The following is a 15,752-nucleotide window of genomic DNA, read 5'->3' on the forward strand; positions in this document are numbered from 1 at the left end:
TGCAGAAGTCATGTGGTAGCATGTCCCTCTAAGCTTATCGCGATGAACCCATAGGGGGCGCCACAGGGGCGGGGCTTAATAACACGTTGGCCATAACTCCTTAACCATAGGTCCAATCATCATCAAACTTGCTGGGTATGTGCAGAAGTCATGTGGTAGCATGTATCTCGAAGCTTATCGCGATTAACCCATTGGGGGCGCCACAGGGGCGGGGCTATCCACAAATTGGCCATAACTCCTTAACCGTAGGTCCTATCATCATCAAACTTGTTGGGTATGTGCAGAAGTCATGTGGTAGCATGTCCCTCGAAGCTTATCGCGACGAACCCATAGGGGGCGCCGCCTATCCACAAATTGGCCATAACTCCTTAACCGTAGGTCCTATCATCATCAAACTTGCTGGGTATGTGCAGAAGTCATGTGGTAGCATGTCCCTCGAAGCTTATTGCGACTAACCCATAGGGGGCGCCGCCTATCCACAAATTGGCCATAACTCCTCAACCGTAGGTCCTATCATCATCAAACTTGCTGGGTATGTGCAGAAGTCATGTGGTAGCATGTATCTCGAAGCTTATCGCGATTAACCCATAGGGGGCGCCACAGGGGCGGGGTTATCCACAAATTGGCCATAACTCCTTAACCGTAGGTCCTATCATCATCAAACTTGCTGGGTATGTGCAGAAGTCATGTGATAGCATGTCCCTCGAAGCTTATCGCGACGAACCCATAGGGGGCGCCGCCTATCCACAAATTGGCCATAACTCCTTAACCGTAGGTCCTATCATCATCAAACTTGCTGGGTATGTGCAGAAGTCATGTGGTAGCATGTCCCTCGAAGCTTACCGCGACGAATCCATAGGGGGCGCCGCCTATCCACAAATTGGCCATAACTCCTTAACCGTAGGTCCTATCATCATGAAACTTGCAGGATACGTGCAAAAGACATGTGGTAGCGTGTCCCTCTTAGCTTGTCGAGGTTGACCCGTAGGGGGCTCCACAAATGCGAAAAACGTCATTAACCGATGCTATGTTTGCCAGGCCACGCCCCTTTCCCCCTGACTCCGATTGACTTATCATTTGTCAGACATGTACAGCTCATGTTGCTCTACGGTAAAGTCTCTTGGACCACAGGGGTCAGCCGTGATTTTTTTTCTTCCCTGATTTAGAAGGGGGGCTTGTACTTTCAATATCTCCGCGGGTATTTCTAGTTTCGCTCTGCGCTGTCCCACGCGCTCCAAACTTCACCCGCCTGGCAAGAGCCCAGGCCTGAGGTCGTCCTCGCGTCCGTATCGAGAACGTTGTCACTTTAGACCCACTTCCTGTCATGCATAAGTTGAAAATATGTGGCGTACCCATCAGACCTGCAAAAAATTTTAATGTATCAGTGGTTCAGGATTTGATCTCTAAAATTGCGCCCCCTATGGCCAAAAACTGTTTTTCAGGAAATGCATGCTCAAAAATTGGGCTAGAAGCCTGAAATTACAGGACAACATGTAATGGCCCAAGGCGCACATAAATGCAATTGTATGTCATTGGCCAAAATCAACAGGAAGTCGGCCATGTTGGATGTAGTGTCTAAAACCGCCATAACCATCTTTTCGCATTTCGACGAAAGGCTCCTAGAGTTTTTATGCCTGGAACGTCAAACCACTTCTCAAATACAAAAGACCCTTGCCCGATAAGGAATTGCGAAAAGATCAGGAAGTTAGCACGGAACCAGGGATCTTTTTGGGGTCAAAGTTCGCGTAAATACGCACCTCATGAAGCTTTAGTTCATCATAACTCAGGCTGTGTTAAACCTAGCTGCACCAAATTTCAAACCCAAATGTATCTTTGCAGGACCCACAAAAAAGCCTCTTGAAGCCCCGCCCCAAAATCAACAGGAAGTCTTTAAATGTGAAATATGTATAAATATTTCTGACTCGAAAATCATCACAAAGTTCAAAAATTCATAACTCCTAGCAGGAACATATTTAGCAAAACGACCACTCTAGGGACACTCATAAGACATGGAAGATATACCAAAAAAAAATTGTTTGATTACAAACACCATTGAAAGTATTTTATTTTCCATTGTCTTAATTTTTTCATGCACAGATACGGAAACGATTAATGCATAGCACTGGGGGACAGCTGTGTTGTTTACTCACATTGATTATTTCTACATAGTTCAAATTACATTCAACCAGAAATAAAGTTGCCCGAATTGTTTATATATATATATATTACACTGGATGAAAACCTTTATCTTTTTATTGTAATGTTTTATACAAAATGATTAAAAGAAGTATCCTTAAATTTCTATCTTTAAATGATTACAAAAGTACCTCATTACAACTACATCCAACAGATAACCACTATGTAGTCGGTGAATTGCTACGGTCAAAAATCATGGGTGTATCCTGTGTTGGTTTGAAGAAGGACAAATCACACAAACAAGATGCAATGTGGAGCTTTTATAGCCAACAAGCTAAGGTGATCTCCATCAGATGGCGATTCTCAGCCAACAATCCAGAGAAGTGGGAGAGGACATCTTCGTGGAGTGAAGGTCTCAGGAAAGGAATTTTTATAAGCAGACTAAATGAACACACACATGCAACTCTCTTATTTTGTGCCTGACTAATGGGAATTTGCTATAGATGCTAACATTAAATGTTCACGTGTCTAACAGGTGCTTTCCATTCCAGATTCACAAAATCTACCTTGAACTTAGTCAGAAAAAAGATTTATTTATTAAAGACAGGATACATTTGTCAGACCTATACTACACATACATTTTTACAATTAAACCCAATGTATTCAAGTTTATCAATGGACTATTTACGTGTACTATTTCAAATTAAAACTCAGCAGTCATATAAGTAAAGTTATTACGTCATGTAACATTTATGTCCACAGCTTATACAGTACAACTCTATAAACAATGACTGAATAATAATCAATATGTTATATTCAATAAAACAGGAAGTGAAGAAATACTATCCCAAAGACTTTGATGAACTTTTAATGAAAAAATAAAATTATAAATACACTACTAAAAAACTATTAGAATTTACCAGACTGATGAAAAGACTGAATAAATGACCTTAAATTATAATAAAATCCAATGAAAAAATAAAATCAAGTAAAGGAAGATATGATTAAGCTTACATTAAAACCAACACCACTAAGGTGGTTCTTATTTTAAAAACATGAACATCCCTCTGCTGTTATGACTCAATTTGAAAAAACTACCACAAAAACCCTTTAAACGGGGGAAAAAGGGCTAAAAAACCTCAGGAGCAGCAGAGAAGGCATGCATCTTCCAGGACTGATGTGAAATGGACGTTTTATTTCAGTGATTTAAAAAAATATATACATATTGAAATGACATAGTACATGTGTATGTGGATGCAGGCTGATGTTAAGATGTCTCTAGAAGCTTCCAAAGGTTGAGTCCGAGACACACCATCTTCTTTTCAGTAAGGAGACCTGGGAAAATGACAGACAGAGCAGCAATTACACAGGTGTATAGAGGCGAAAGAGTGCCACAGACACGCTAATCTAACAAAGTTTTACCTGCACTGATTACTAGACGACAGGTTGATTCCCAAAAGGAAGGTCCACTCTGACAGATCACACCAGGGGATGGGGACTCTGGTGCATAATCCAGAATAACCTGAGTAAAACAGAGAGGATGGATAAAGACAAACAATTACATAAGGTCAAAAAGTATATAAATGCAGACTGAAAGACTGAGACAGACAAGAATAGGAAGGAAACACTAAAGGATAAGACTTGTTACCTGTAGAAAATTGACCAGATTTCAAACCAGTAATCACCATTACAACCAGGAGCTCCAAGTGATGGGTGTACTGTTGTATCATTAGCAACCACCTATTACATGGAGACAATTACCAAGACACAGCATATATTACCGTATAAATACTAGTAGGCAAGTTGTTTTTTGTTTGAGTGAGTGAGTGAGTGAGTGAGTGACTGTATGAGAGAGAGAGAGAAAGAGAGAGCGAGTAAGTGTGAGAGGTTTTATAAAAAAACTAAATTAAATTTTGTGCTATTATAAAAGACAAATATAAACTGCAGATATTGATTTATTTGTAAGCACTAAATAATTACTTAACAAGTAAAATTACCTTATATAAAGCACGATACGATGCTCAGTGACCAGTCACAGAAGCGGCTTACCCGAGGTGTGCGGGTATGTCAGTCTTATTGGCTAAGGCATTGTTAATTTCCTCAGGGAATAAAAAAAGAAGACAAGTTACAGCAGTGACAGAAAACATTCAGAAAGGCTTGTCTTAGTAATAAGCCCAATCACCAACGACAAGGTGCAAGCCACGAGAGGGAACATATAAGACAGACGGGACAAACATTGACAACTGAAAGGCACAAGACAACGGAGACAAAACAATACAACATACACAGCATCTCCTCCAATACAGCATGGCCTTTAGGGACATAATAAAAACAACAACAAAAACAATAACAGTATGATTTTTTGCAAAAAGTATTATGAGTACTTATAACAAAAATACTTAAGTGGGCCTGGCAGCAGCAGCAATATTCCACGGGAACATTTCCAACCCAGCTAACCTATCAGGGAAAAAAGCACAAAAAACAACTCCGGGGAAGAAGCAACGTTAAAATAAGATACATTGAAACTATCATCTTAATGACATACATGTAAACAATCAACATTTTAATATCAATTTATACAAACCTGACATCAAAATCATACATATATTCATTATAAACACTTCAAAATATAGATATACAAACCTGTTGACCTGTAAAAGGTTTCCAGTTATTACAGCCCAACGAGACAAAGGGATAGTGCCCGGACCTCGAAATGACTGCGCTAACGATAACTGGTACCTAAAGCATATCCGTTTTGAAAATACTACAAAGCCTGATTTCCAGTTATTACAGCCCGACGAGACAAAGGGATAGTCCCGGACCTCGAAATGACTGCGCTAACGATAACTGGTACCTAAAGCATATCCGTTTTGAAAATACTACAAAGCCTGTTTTCCAGTTATTACAGCCCAACGAGACAAAGGGATAGTGCCCGGACCTCGAAATGACTGCGCTAACGATAACTGGTAACTAAAGCAAATCCGTTTTGAAAATACTACAAAGCCTGATTTCCAGTTATTACAGCCCGACGAGACAAAGGGATAGTCCCGGACCCGAAATGACTGCGCTAACGATAACTGGTAACTAAAGCAAATCCGTTTTGAAAATACTACAAAGCCTGATTTCCAGTTATTACAGCCCGACGAGACAAAGGGATAGTCCCGGACCCGAAATGACTGCGCTAACGATAACTGGTAACTACATAAACAACTATTTTGAAACTACTATGACACCTGCAAACCAGTTTGGCACCTCAACAGCATTTAGCCCCAGTCCTGTCCCGGTGCTTTACTCAATGACTCTTCTACGTTTAAAAGTACATGAAACACCCTCATGGTCGCTAAAGTATGTTGGTACCACATAACTCTCTAAGTCATATGATACAGTTTTAACATAAACATGATCAATTAGTGTTCCCTTCTCTGTAGTAGCCTGGGTAACACATTGTACATACCCCTTGTCTGTAATGAATTTACAGATTGTTGATGATTTCAAAATGTCATCATTGAAATCACCCATGACAACAACTGTTTCACTTTTTGGATTAAGCCAATCAAGTAACTTACCAAGGTTATCTTTAAATAACCGCAACGGATATGACGGAGGCCGATAAATGACAGCTAACACTATGTCATATGTGGTCCAGTGGTGAACTACACATTCTAAATCCACTTGTGGGACTTCACTAACATGGTCAGACGGTCCCTCTACACTATACAGACCGACGCCACCATGTTGTTGGCCTTGCAAAGCAATTAGCGCTGGGCTGTTGCTACTGTAAGCTACACTTCGTGGAAAACTATGAAAGCTATAACCATCTATCTTTACACTTTCCAATGAGGAATCTTCCTGTAGCCAACTTTCTGTAACAGCAATACAGTTTAGCTGAAGGTGCTGTGTACACAATGTCACGTCTGCCAAATGAGAAGTTAAACCCTGAACATTCATGAGAAATACATTAAATGTATCCGGGTTCAACGGATGCCTTTCTATATCTTCAGTTAAGAAAAGAGGCATTGACTGTATTGCTTCCTCAACACCAGTCCTACAATAAATCGCCTTATCTACAAAGTCTTTAATTACTAACCCTGACAAATTTGTAACACGACTTAAAGCTACATATGCCTGTCCTGCAGCAAATATTTTCTCAAGGCAAACAACTGCACTGTCTACTGTAATGCCTTGAACTTTATGAACAGTGCATGCCCATGCAAGTTTAAGAGGAAACTGTCTACGCATCCCACCTTTTTTAACAACCCTTTCTTCTTCTGGCAATATTGCTGTAGAGTCGGCTAAATTAGCTGCTACAGAAGGAGACTGTCTTCTACGCTGGGCACCGATTTGCTTATCATCAAACTGTACATAAACTGCCTGAGGAAATGTCTTCCCTGTTGGAATAACTATGTGTGTCACAGTGCCACAGACACCATTTACTAAGCCATCGGCAACATCAACATTTTTAATTAACATTACGCGAGCAGTTACTCCCAAAATCAACTTTTGAACCAAAGACGTATTGTAAGTCTTGCTGTGATGGCCAACTTTTAACTCTAGCTTCCCTGTTTTTTTACTGTTAACATAATCCTGAGCATCGATTTCTACATTGTCAGCGCATATCTTTACCAGCTGCTGAACATTATGCTCATTCACCTGTCTGTTTGTAGGAAAAATGTGTAAGACTGAGCTGTCCTCACCTGTTTCACATTGTCTCAATGTCATTAAATCACTCTCTAGCAATGGGCTACCTTTAGAACGATTTCTTAACCTATTCAACAACTGTGCAAAAACAGCATCTTTCTGCCTAACAATAGTTTTCAGCTCTACAACCTTAAAAAGGTTCGACCACAAATCAAAACCTACATTTTCTTCATATAATGCTTTGCCCTTTACCGGAGGCAACTGGAAAAAATCACCGACGCAAACCAGACTAACGTTACCAAACGGGGCAAAGTCACCTGTCTGTTTAATTTGTCTCAACCTACCATGAATATAAGCCAACAGTCTGTGATCTACCATTGAAATCTCATCAATGATCAATAGTTTCAAACTGCTATGTTTAGCACGCAAAGTGTTAAGCTTTTCTTCACCCAGTGGGGTGTAGGGTAAACTTACATCTATACCAATGCTAAATGTACTGTGTATAGTTCCAGCATTTAAATTATATGCTGCAATCCCTGTTGGAGCTGTTAACACGACACTAATGTCATCAGGATGACGACACACTGGAGTCAATACCCTCATAGCCTCGTACTGAATTGCCTTAATTAAATGAGTTTTACCCGTACCTGCACCACCTGTAATAAAAACATGAAACGGCTCTGGCTTTTTCCCTGTTGCCAAGTCTAAACACCACTGTCTTATCCGATAGAAAATGGACATCTGTGTCTCATTCAAAGACCTAACTAATGATAAACCGTCGCTGCGGGACAGGATGTTATTCCTCTTTTCTAAACGAGCAACCTGTTGAGCACTAACTGCCAAATCTGGCATAGTTCCGACATCTTCATCCAAGTGATTTGGCGATTCACTACGGAGCTCTTCGCATTCTAACCGCTCCAATTCCTGCGCAGGACACAACTCACACCACGCATCTTCTAACATTTCATCTGTATCGATGCTATTTTGGATGTTGTCCAATTCTTCCGCATCTATTTCAAACAGGCGCCTGTTACTGTCAACTACAGCTCTGACTAAATGTGTTGTCCCATCACCAAACCTAACATGACCATTCATAGAAAACTGCTGAAAGGTTTCAAACCCTGCTGGTTTTAACTCATCATCTACTCGGTATGGCAAAAACAACTGCAAACCACTCTGATGATATAACTCTGGATTCTTGGTTTGAGAAAAACGCGCATAGCGTACAACTGCTGGTTGTGTTTTGGTTCTTTTTGTAACGAAACCAAAATCGTTTCTTAACTTAATTTTGTTTCTAGCATTTTCGTTTTTATTCACAATACGATATTCTGAAGCAAATGTAGCCATACACATGTCACTGAAAACGTCATCTGCCGGTCTGTTCTTATACCTATCAACAATACTTGTCATCCACATGTCTTGTGTTGTAAGATCTTGCGATGATGCTCTGTGCTTCAACACACTCAGAGGCAAACTCATTTTAACTACATTTTCACCTGTTGGTACAAATTGAACTTTCCGCGAACATTCCTTCAGATGTTTATTGGTTAACCTATAAACCGCCTCTTGAGCGCAAACGTCCCTGTTGTGTAAATACACGCTTCCTAGTTTTTTCAGTGCCTCTTTTGCACTAAGATTCCCTTCTTTAGTGGCTTCTCTATGGGCATTTCCTAACAACAAGCCCATCTCCCTTTCTGACTTTGAAATATAGGCAATTATGTAAACTACACATGCGTACGCGTCCACAACAAACTGAATGTCCATGTTAGCGTTCCAGCATTTCAACAAGTTCCTACTATATTGATTAACCCACACTTCATCAAGCTGTCGTTTTAAGACAATGTGTGTATTCCGCGACAAACGCCTGTATGCTTCCTCAAATGTTATCTGATTTATATTTAACTTTCCAAACAAATCCTCTACACTGTCAAAGCTCATGGTCTCATCCGTCAGAGCTTTTTTAACTGCTTCCATAATGTCAGATGCATGCTCCTTTCTCATTCTATTGGGATCCTGTCCTAGAGCACAACTACATGATACAGAGCCATCTGCCTTATCTACATTACAGACGCAAGTTTTAGCAACTTCCTCATGTTTACGAGAAATAAATGTCCGAGAAGACGGCGGTTTAGGAAAATTAAAGCGACAAACGGTGCTTTTCTTTCTACAAGTTTTTGAATGTCGTTTTGAATGCTGCTGCACAGATGTGACTATGTCTGATAAGGGATCAGCCTCTGAAGGCAACTCACATGTTACATACTTATCAATAAATTCAGTTACCTCCTCATCTGTGTTTTTATCAATTAGAGGGGCGTCCTCAACCCAAAAAAGACAGTGTACATGTGGCGACCCCCTCTGCTGGAATTCTACTCTATAAAAATAGTCTTTTATCTTTCCAATTGGATTGGATGGAGACATAAGGACCTCCCTCAGAAATACATGCCAGCGGAAGTCAAACATTAAAGCGGCACATACTGGATTTCTCCTTAACAAATTACACCTGTCTGCCCATTCCAGTTGTTCAGCTGTTTCTGTTCTGCCTTCGCGTCTCAATATACTACTCAGAAGGTTTTTCCAACGCAAATCAGCAGAGGAAAAGGAGCAAAACCACGTAGGAATATTTAATTGACGAAGGCACGACATTAAGTCACTTTGAGCCGCTTGCCAAAAACTCGGAGTACCTCTAATAGGTCTAAGAAACCGATAGCCATCGTCAGACTGTAACATATTCCTAAAAGCGTCCTCATTGTTCAAAACATCAGTAGTCACTTGTTTAAATGCACCCCCTACTTTACCTTTACGCAAAGCTATAGAAACTTTCGACAAAACCTGTTCTACTTCCGACATATACTGAGCGAAAAAGATGTACTCTACGTTGTGTGCAAACCTACCGTCAGCATGTAATAATCTGTTATTAAAATAACGTGACAAGGTTAACCTATGCGGTCTGTCTTCATGATAAGTATTTAATCCCTGTGGAAACAATACTGGGAAGCATTTGGCTTCATTTGTATGATCTGAAAGCAACAGGACGGGACTATTTCCTTCAGCCGGTGCCAGATTCAAGGTACTATCACAATACTGATCAAGCGTTTCTTGACCAATATCTACAGGCATGAGACATGTATCTTGAAACATACAATGTTGCTGTCTGTCATGTAAAAGCTCGTCCTCATTATCATCTGTGGATGTTTCACCAGTCTCTGTGTCCCTCTCCTCTGCGGGAGTAACATTATCGTCTTTACAAAGCTCATTTAGCCACTCTTTATTAAACTCTATATCCTTATAAAGCTTGTGGTTTTGTTTTAACCATAGTATTGCCTGTCGTACATGCATAGTATCAACAAACTCATAATCATAATGACCTTTGTAAGTAAGTTTACGTTTAAGTTTGATAGGTAGCAAAGACCCTTCCATTAAAGACCTAGGCAGCAAATTAGTCGTTTGCACGATGTTGGAAGGCACGCATGTCGTCGGCCCATGACATCCCGCTTGAAAACCTTTCGGTAAGGCTCGCATCTTCATAAACGGAATATTTAAAGCAATTAAATGCTGTTCTAAGGTATTCAAACATGCCAATTCCTCTGGAGTGGGGTAAACTTGCAAATTATTTAGCGCACTCTCTGGTGGCATTTGACCTCTATTTACCTTATAATGACATGTCTTACAGATCCACAACTTACTTCTGGCCGTCAGCTGGCACGGTTTTACACAGTCATCGCTACATTTATGCAAATACTCTTCAGTAATACATTGCTTAGCAATCGATGCAACTGCTGCACTCTTATTGTCATAATTTCCCCTCTTGCAAAGTACAACTTGATTTTTAAACAAGAGTCTTTGACATACACAGCACACATAGTCTGGCCCATCTTTAACCTTATCCAGGAACTTCTCCATTACAATATCAAACTCTTTTGTTTCATCCTTCATTTGTTGCCTTTTAAGTTTGTTATTAGCTACCAGCCGTTTTTTATACTCGCTGTCTTGTTGATATTTTCTTTTCATCATCGCATTTACATTTTGTCTATGCACAGCATTTAATTTATATTTGCTTCTACTCAATTGTTTCTTTCTTTCTTTATGCAAACAATCAGTTCTGTATTTCAACATACTCAGTTGCTTGATTTTCTGTTGATATATTTCATCATCTTTATACTTAGAGATACTGCGTTGTTTCAATTTTTGTTGATGTTTTTCATCATCTTTATACTTAGAGATACTGCGTTGTTTCAATTTCTGTTGATATTTTTCATCATCTTTATACTTAGAGATACTGCGTTGTTTCAATTTCTGTTGATGTTTTTCATCATCTTTATACTTAGAGATACTGCGTTGTTTCAATTTCTGTTGATATTTTTCATCATCTTTATACTTAGAGATACTAAGTAGTTTCATTTTCTGTTGATGTTTTTCATCATTTTTATACCTAATGATAATACGCTGCTTCATTTTCTGTTGATACATTTCATCGTCTTTATACCTTTTGATAATACGTTGTTTCTTTCTCTCTCTATGCTTTTGATTATCTTTATACATCATAAAACTTAATAGCTTCAGTCTTAATTTATAATGTAAATCAGAATACTTCTTTCGAGCAGCTGCTTGTTTCTTTTGTTTATAACCAATATTTGTCTTATAATTTATTTTCGATAGCAATTTCTTTTTCTTTTTAACAAACTCTGAGGGTGAAATACTTTTACTTGACCTGGAACTATCAATCCCTACCTTCACATCTGAATGGTCGTTTATTTTTCGTTTAAGCGTTGACTGTCTTGGGAGAAGAGTTTCCAGCTTGCACAAACCAAAGCAACTCTGTTTACCATCATGAATGACACAAACCACTGGCTCAAAATGATTACTGTCTGACTGTTTCAAATAAATCCCTTCATCTGATATTAGTGAAGTCTTGCTGGTATATTTAACCCATTTGTCGGCACTATTAACATATATGTCCACTCCGAAAACATTAGCTGCTATTTGAATTTCCATTTCTGTGGCTGGACTGCCAACATTCCTCATTTTATTTTTCTCAACATAATCTGTCACTGAAACATATTTCTTGTCTAAATAAATCATATGTTCGGCACTATGGTTTACCATATGCTTTACAACAGCACGTCTAATTTTAATGTGACTTTTCTGAGAGCCGCTCACAACCTGAGAAAATGCTCTAAAAAAACTGTTTCGATCATTTTTAATTTTCTCTGTTTTACAAACAGCAGCTAAAGAACCATACACTGTGTGAACCTGTTCAGCATGTTTCTCAAACTCCAGATTATATTTATTACTCAATGTTTTAGAATTCTCAGTGCTTACAGGGCTAAAGTTAAACACGATTTTACTCTCCCCACCTTTACTGGCAGCACCCTGATTCTGCACTTTTAAACCACTACTTTTGCTGTGCTGGTCATCTTTTAAATCACTTCTTTTGCTCCGTTGTCTTACATTGTACCCACTGCTGTTAGATGTGTCCATTTTACAGTAACCATAACAATTGTTCAGCTCTGGCTGATTAACACAAACTACAGTTTCATAATGATTACCCATGGAATTCTCTAAGTAGATTCCCTGTTTTGTTAAACCTGTATTTTTTGAACTATACTTCACCCATCTGGCATTTAAATATGTAAAAATGCTGACTCCTAAGAAGTCAGCAGCAACCTTGATTTCTACTTCTGTTGCCCATTGATTAACGCATTGCATTTTAGTCCTGCTAAGGTATTGCTCCACTGAAGAATCTTGTTGCCTTAAAATGTTCTTATACTCCTCAGCATTATCTTTTAGATGTTTAACAACAGCACGTCTGAATGTTAGGTGAAACTTCTGAGTACCAGCAACAGCCTGAGAAACGGCTCTAAAAAAACAGTTTCCGTCGCCTACTATAGTTTCGTTTTTACATGGTGAACCAAGGTCACAGTCAACCGTAGGCACCTGAGTATCAGGTTTCTGAAAGTCTATTTTTAATTTTTTACACAAACCTTGAGCAACCTCATTACAAATAGGGCTATACTTGTGCTTTGTAAACGTATCACTTACAAACTCCACTTCTGAGTTACTTGTATCATCATTTAATGTTTCAGAAGTGGAGGGTTGAGCTGAATGCTTTAAACCTGCATTCACTGTCACATCAGAATGACTTTGAGTGACAGCTTTTTTACACTTGTTTGAGACACCTTTTTTAAGTTTCTTTGATTTAGAAGTTCCTGTTGAACTTTTACGCTTTGAATCTGTGATACCTGCATTGTGCTTTGTAAACGTATCACTAACAAACTCCACATCTGAGTTACTTGTATCATCATTTAATGTTTGAGAAGTGGAGGGTTGTGCTGAATGCTTTAAATCTATATTCACTGTCACATCAGAATGAGTTTGAGTGACAGCTTTTGTACACTTCTTGGGGACATCTTTAAGTTTCTTAAATTTAGAAGTTTCTGTTGAACCTGTACGCTTTGAACCTGTGATAGATGCTTTGCTGTCGATCACTGTTGTTGGAGCACTTCTGTGGGTGACTGAAACACCAACGATCTCAAATAACTTTTGAGTTGCACCGAGAGATTTTGCTAAATTTTTAATGTGTTTTTCCACGTGACTCAGGCTTCTATGATAAACGACCACACTTTTACCATTACCATCTACTGTGCCAGCCGAATTGCGGGCATGCGGATCGACAACAGCATATTGTCCACTTTCCTTTACAATGGCACATGAAGTTCCTTTAACTGTCAAAAGACATGTGTCATACTGCGTACACATCTTTTCTAACCCATCAGATAGTTTAGTGAAACAGTTTGCCTGAATCTGCTGTGGTTCTTCCATATTTATGTCACCCTGGATAAAATCTTCACCATATTCAAACTCAAATTTATGTCCCTCAACAACTGCCTCTTTGGGAAGTTCAGAAACACTGGGAAACTTTGAAGGATGACGTATGCTGTCATACAATGAGTTATACAGCTTGTCACCAGATACTACCGTCTTATCAAGGTCGTCTGATGTCCAGCGAAAAACACTGCTCAATGTAGATTTAGCTAAAGCTACCAAACTTACTGCCATACACTGGCGTCCACGATGTTTAAACCTTGCATCGCCTTGGTGAAATGTTCCCCTTACAGCAGCAGTGCACAACTCGTCAGAAGTGGTGTCTGCTACATGATCTGTTAGATCAATGTCTCCACAATCCATAGTGTCTTGTAGTTGAATTACTGACCCTTGTGGTGAAGCCACATGAACTGTGCTAACAGTGGCACTTGCAACCGCCATGTCATCATATTCAATTTCCCTGTCAGACCCATCCTGAATCACCTTCACAGAAATCCTGTTGATTTGAAATCTTTGTACTCCTGTTGACTTGATAAGATTGCTAATGTGAAGCATCAGATCGTTAAAGGACGTGTTGAATACTGCTACAGGCCTGCCAAACTTGGAAGACGTCATGCCGCTTGCATCGCGTGTCACACAATCCACTAACACAAAATAATCTCCATGTTGAAAGACTGCACTGTAAACTCCTCCTATCTTCAAAAGGCACATTTGATCCTGCAAGAGATACTGCTGAACCGTCTCGTACAATTGGCTACCCTCTGTCAACAGACCAGTGCGTTGAACCTGTTCGACTCCATAACGGACCTCGCACTTTTTGCCAAAAATACGGTGCCGTAGAATTGAGAATTTTCCCTTTTTCTGTCTCTCTTTAAGGAGATGATCAACAAGTTTGGCGCCTTCTACACGCACATGATCAAAATCAGTCTCTGTCCATGTACAGACCGGATTAAGTGATTTTTTCACAAGTGCAACGACACTATATTCAAAAGAAACCTTAGCATCAGCTTCCCAGGAAGCAGCACGCAATGACCCAGCAACTACCGATTTTGGGAAAGTATCTGTACACACACAAGAGTTATTTTCATCATCCCTACTTTTAGGAGGTCTAGGTGTCTGCTTCGCGCTGAAGCCGGTCTCCTTTGGTGTCCTACGCATATTCGCCCCCTTCTTACGCGGCATCTGTAACAGTAAAAAAGAAATTATTACATCAACCAGCATTTTAAGACAAATAGTAACACATACATTATATGTCATACGTTGATGAATGTAAATTGGGCTTGTATGTTTGATATCTTTGGTTTAATAAAGTGGTAATCAACCTTTAACCTCACTAAAGAAAGTACAACCCTTATTTCTTGAAATATTTCATTATATCTTTCCATAGGACAACACTGAATAAATGATACTTTGATACTATGTTAAGTAATCAGTGTACAGCTTGTATAACTGTGTAAATTTACTGTAACTTGACACACAGCCATTACTATCTAAAATGCTGGCAATAAAAGTGAGTACACCTGAAGTGGAAATGTCCAAATTGGGCCTAAAGTGTCAATATTTTATGTAGATATAATTATTTAGTAGCATCACCTTTGCTCTCTTAGGCAAGGAGTTCACCAGAGCTTCACAGGTTGCCCCTGGAATCCTCTTCCACCCGTTAATGACAACAATAAAGAGCTGGTGGATATTAGAGTCCTTTGATCCTACATCTTTTATTTGAGGATCCCCCAAAGTTGCTCAATAAAGTATAGATCTGGTGACATGCTTTTCCTGTCCATAACCTATACCTAAAGCTTCTTTAGCAAGCCAGTGGTTGTAGGGAGGTAAGAGGAATTTTAATGTAGGACCAATCAAAATTACTAACCGTGACTGTCCCGGTTGTGTTTAAGTCCAACGGCAAGAGCAGCTAATGTTCCTCTGGCTGAAATAAAAACAAAACATCCAAACATTAGAAATCTTGTGAAAGGTTTGCTGTAAATGAACAAAAACACACAAACACACACACACACTCAGACACACATTTCCCGTGTCTACATATTAGAAGCTGATGTTGGAGAAACCACCTGAAATCCAACCACATAGACAATGAAAAGAGTCCCCTATGTCGGTTGGGAGAAAGAGAAAAAGAGAGAGAGAAAAATGGAGGGAGACAG

The 15,752-nt window shown here is 39.4% G+C and overlaps 1 long non-coding RNA gene across 1 annotated transcript; it reads right to left on the reverse strand.

Annotated features, from left to right (window-relative positions):
* Window positions 1–2,798: 2,798 nt before the first annotated feature.
* Window positions 2,799–4,307, reverse strand: LOC307268962. The gene is made up of 4 exons (XR_013845480.1): window positions 4,134–4,307; window positions 3,785–3,876; window positions 3,559–3,658; window positions 2,799–3,471 (listed from the first exon to the last, which is right to left on the reverse strand). It is a non-coding gene; the product is annotated as an uncharacterized lncRNA (long non-coding RNA).
* Between the last annotated feature and the right edge of the window lie 11,445 nt (window positions 4,308–15,752).

Source organism: Ammodytes marinus, assembly GCF_949987685.1.
Source record: "Ammodytes marinus genome assembly, chromosome: 23".
NCBI lineage: Eukaryota > Metazoa > Chordata > Actinopteri > Uranoscopiformes > Ammodytidae > Ammodytes > Ammodytes marinus.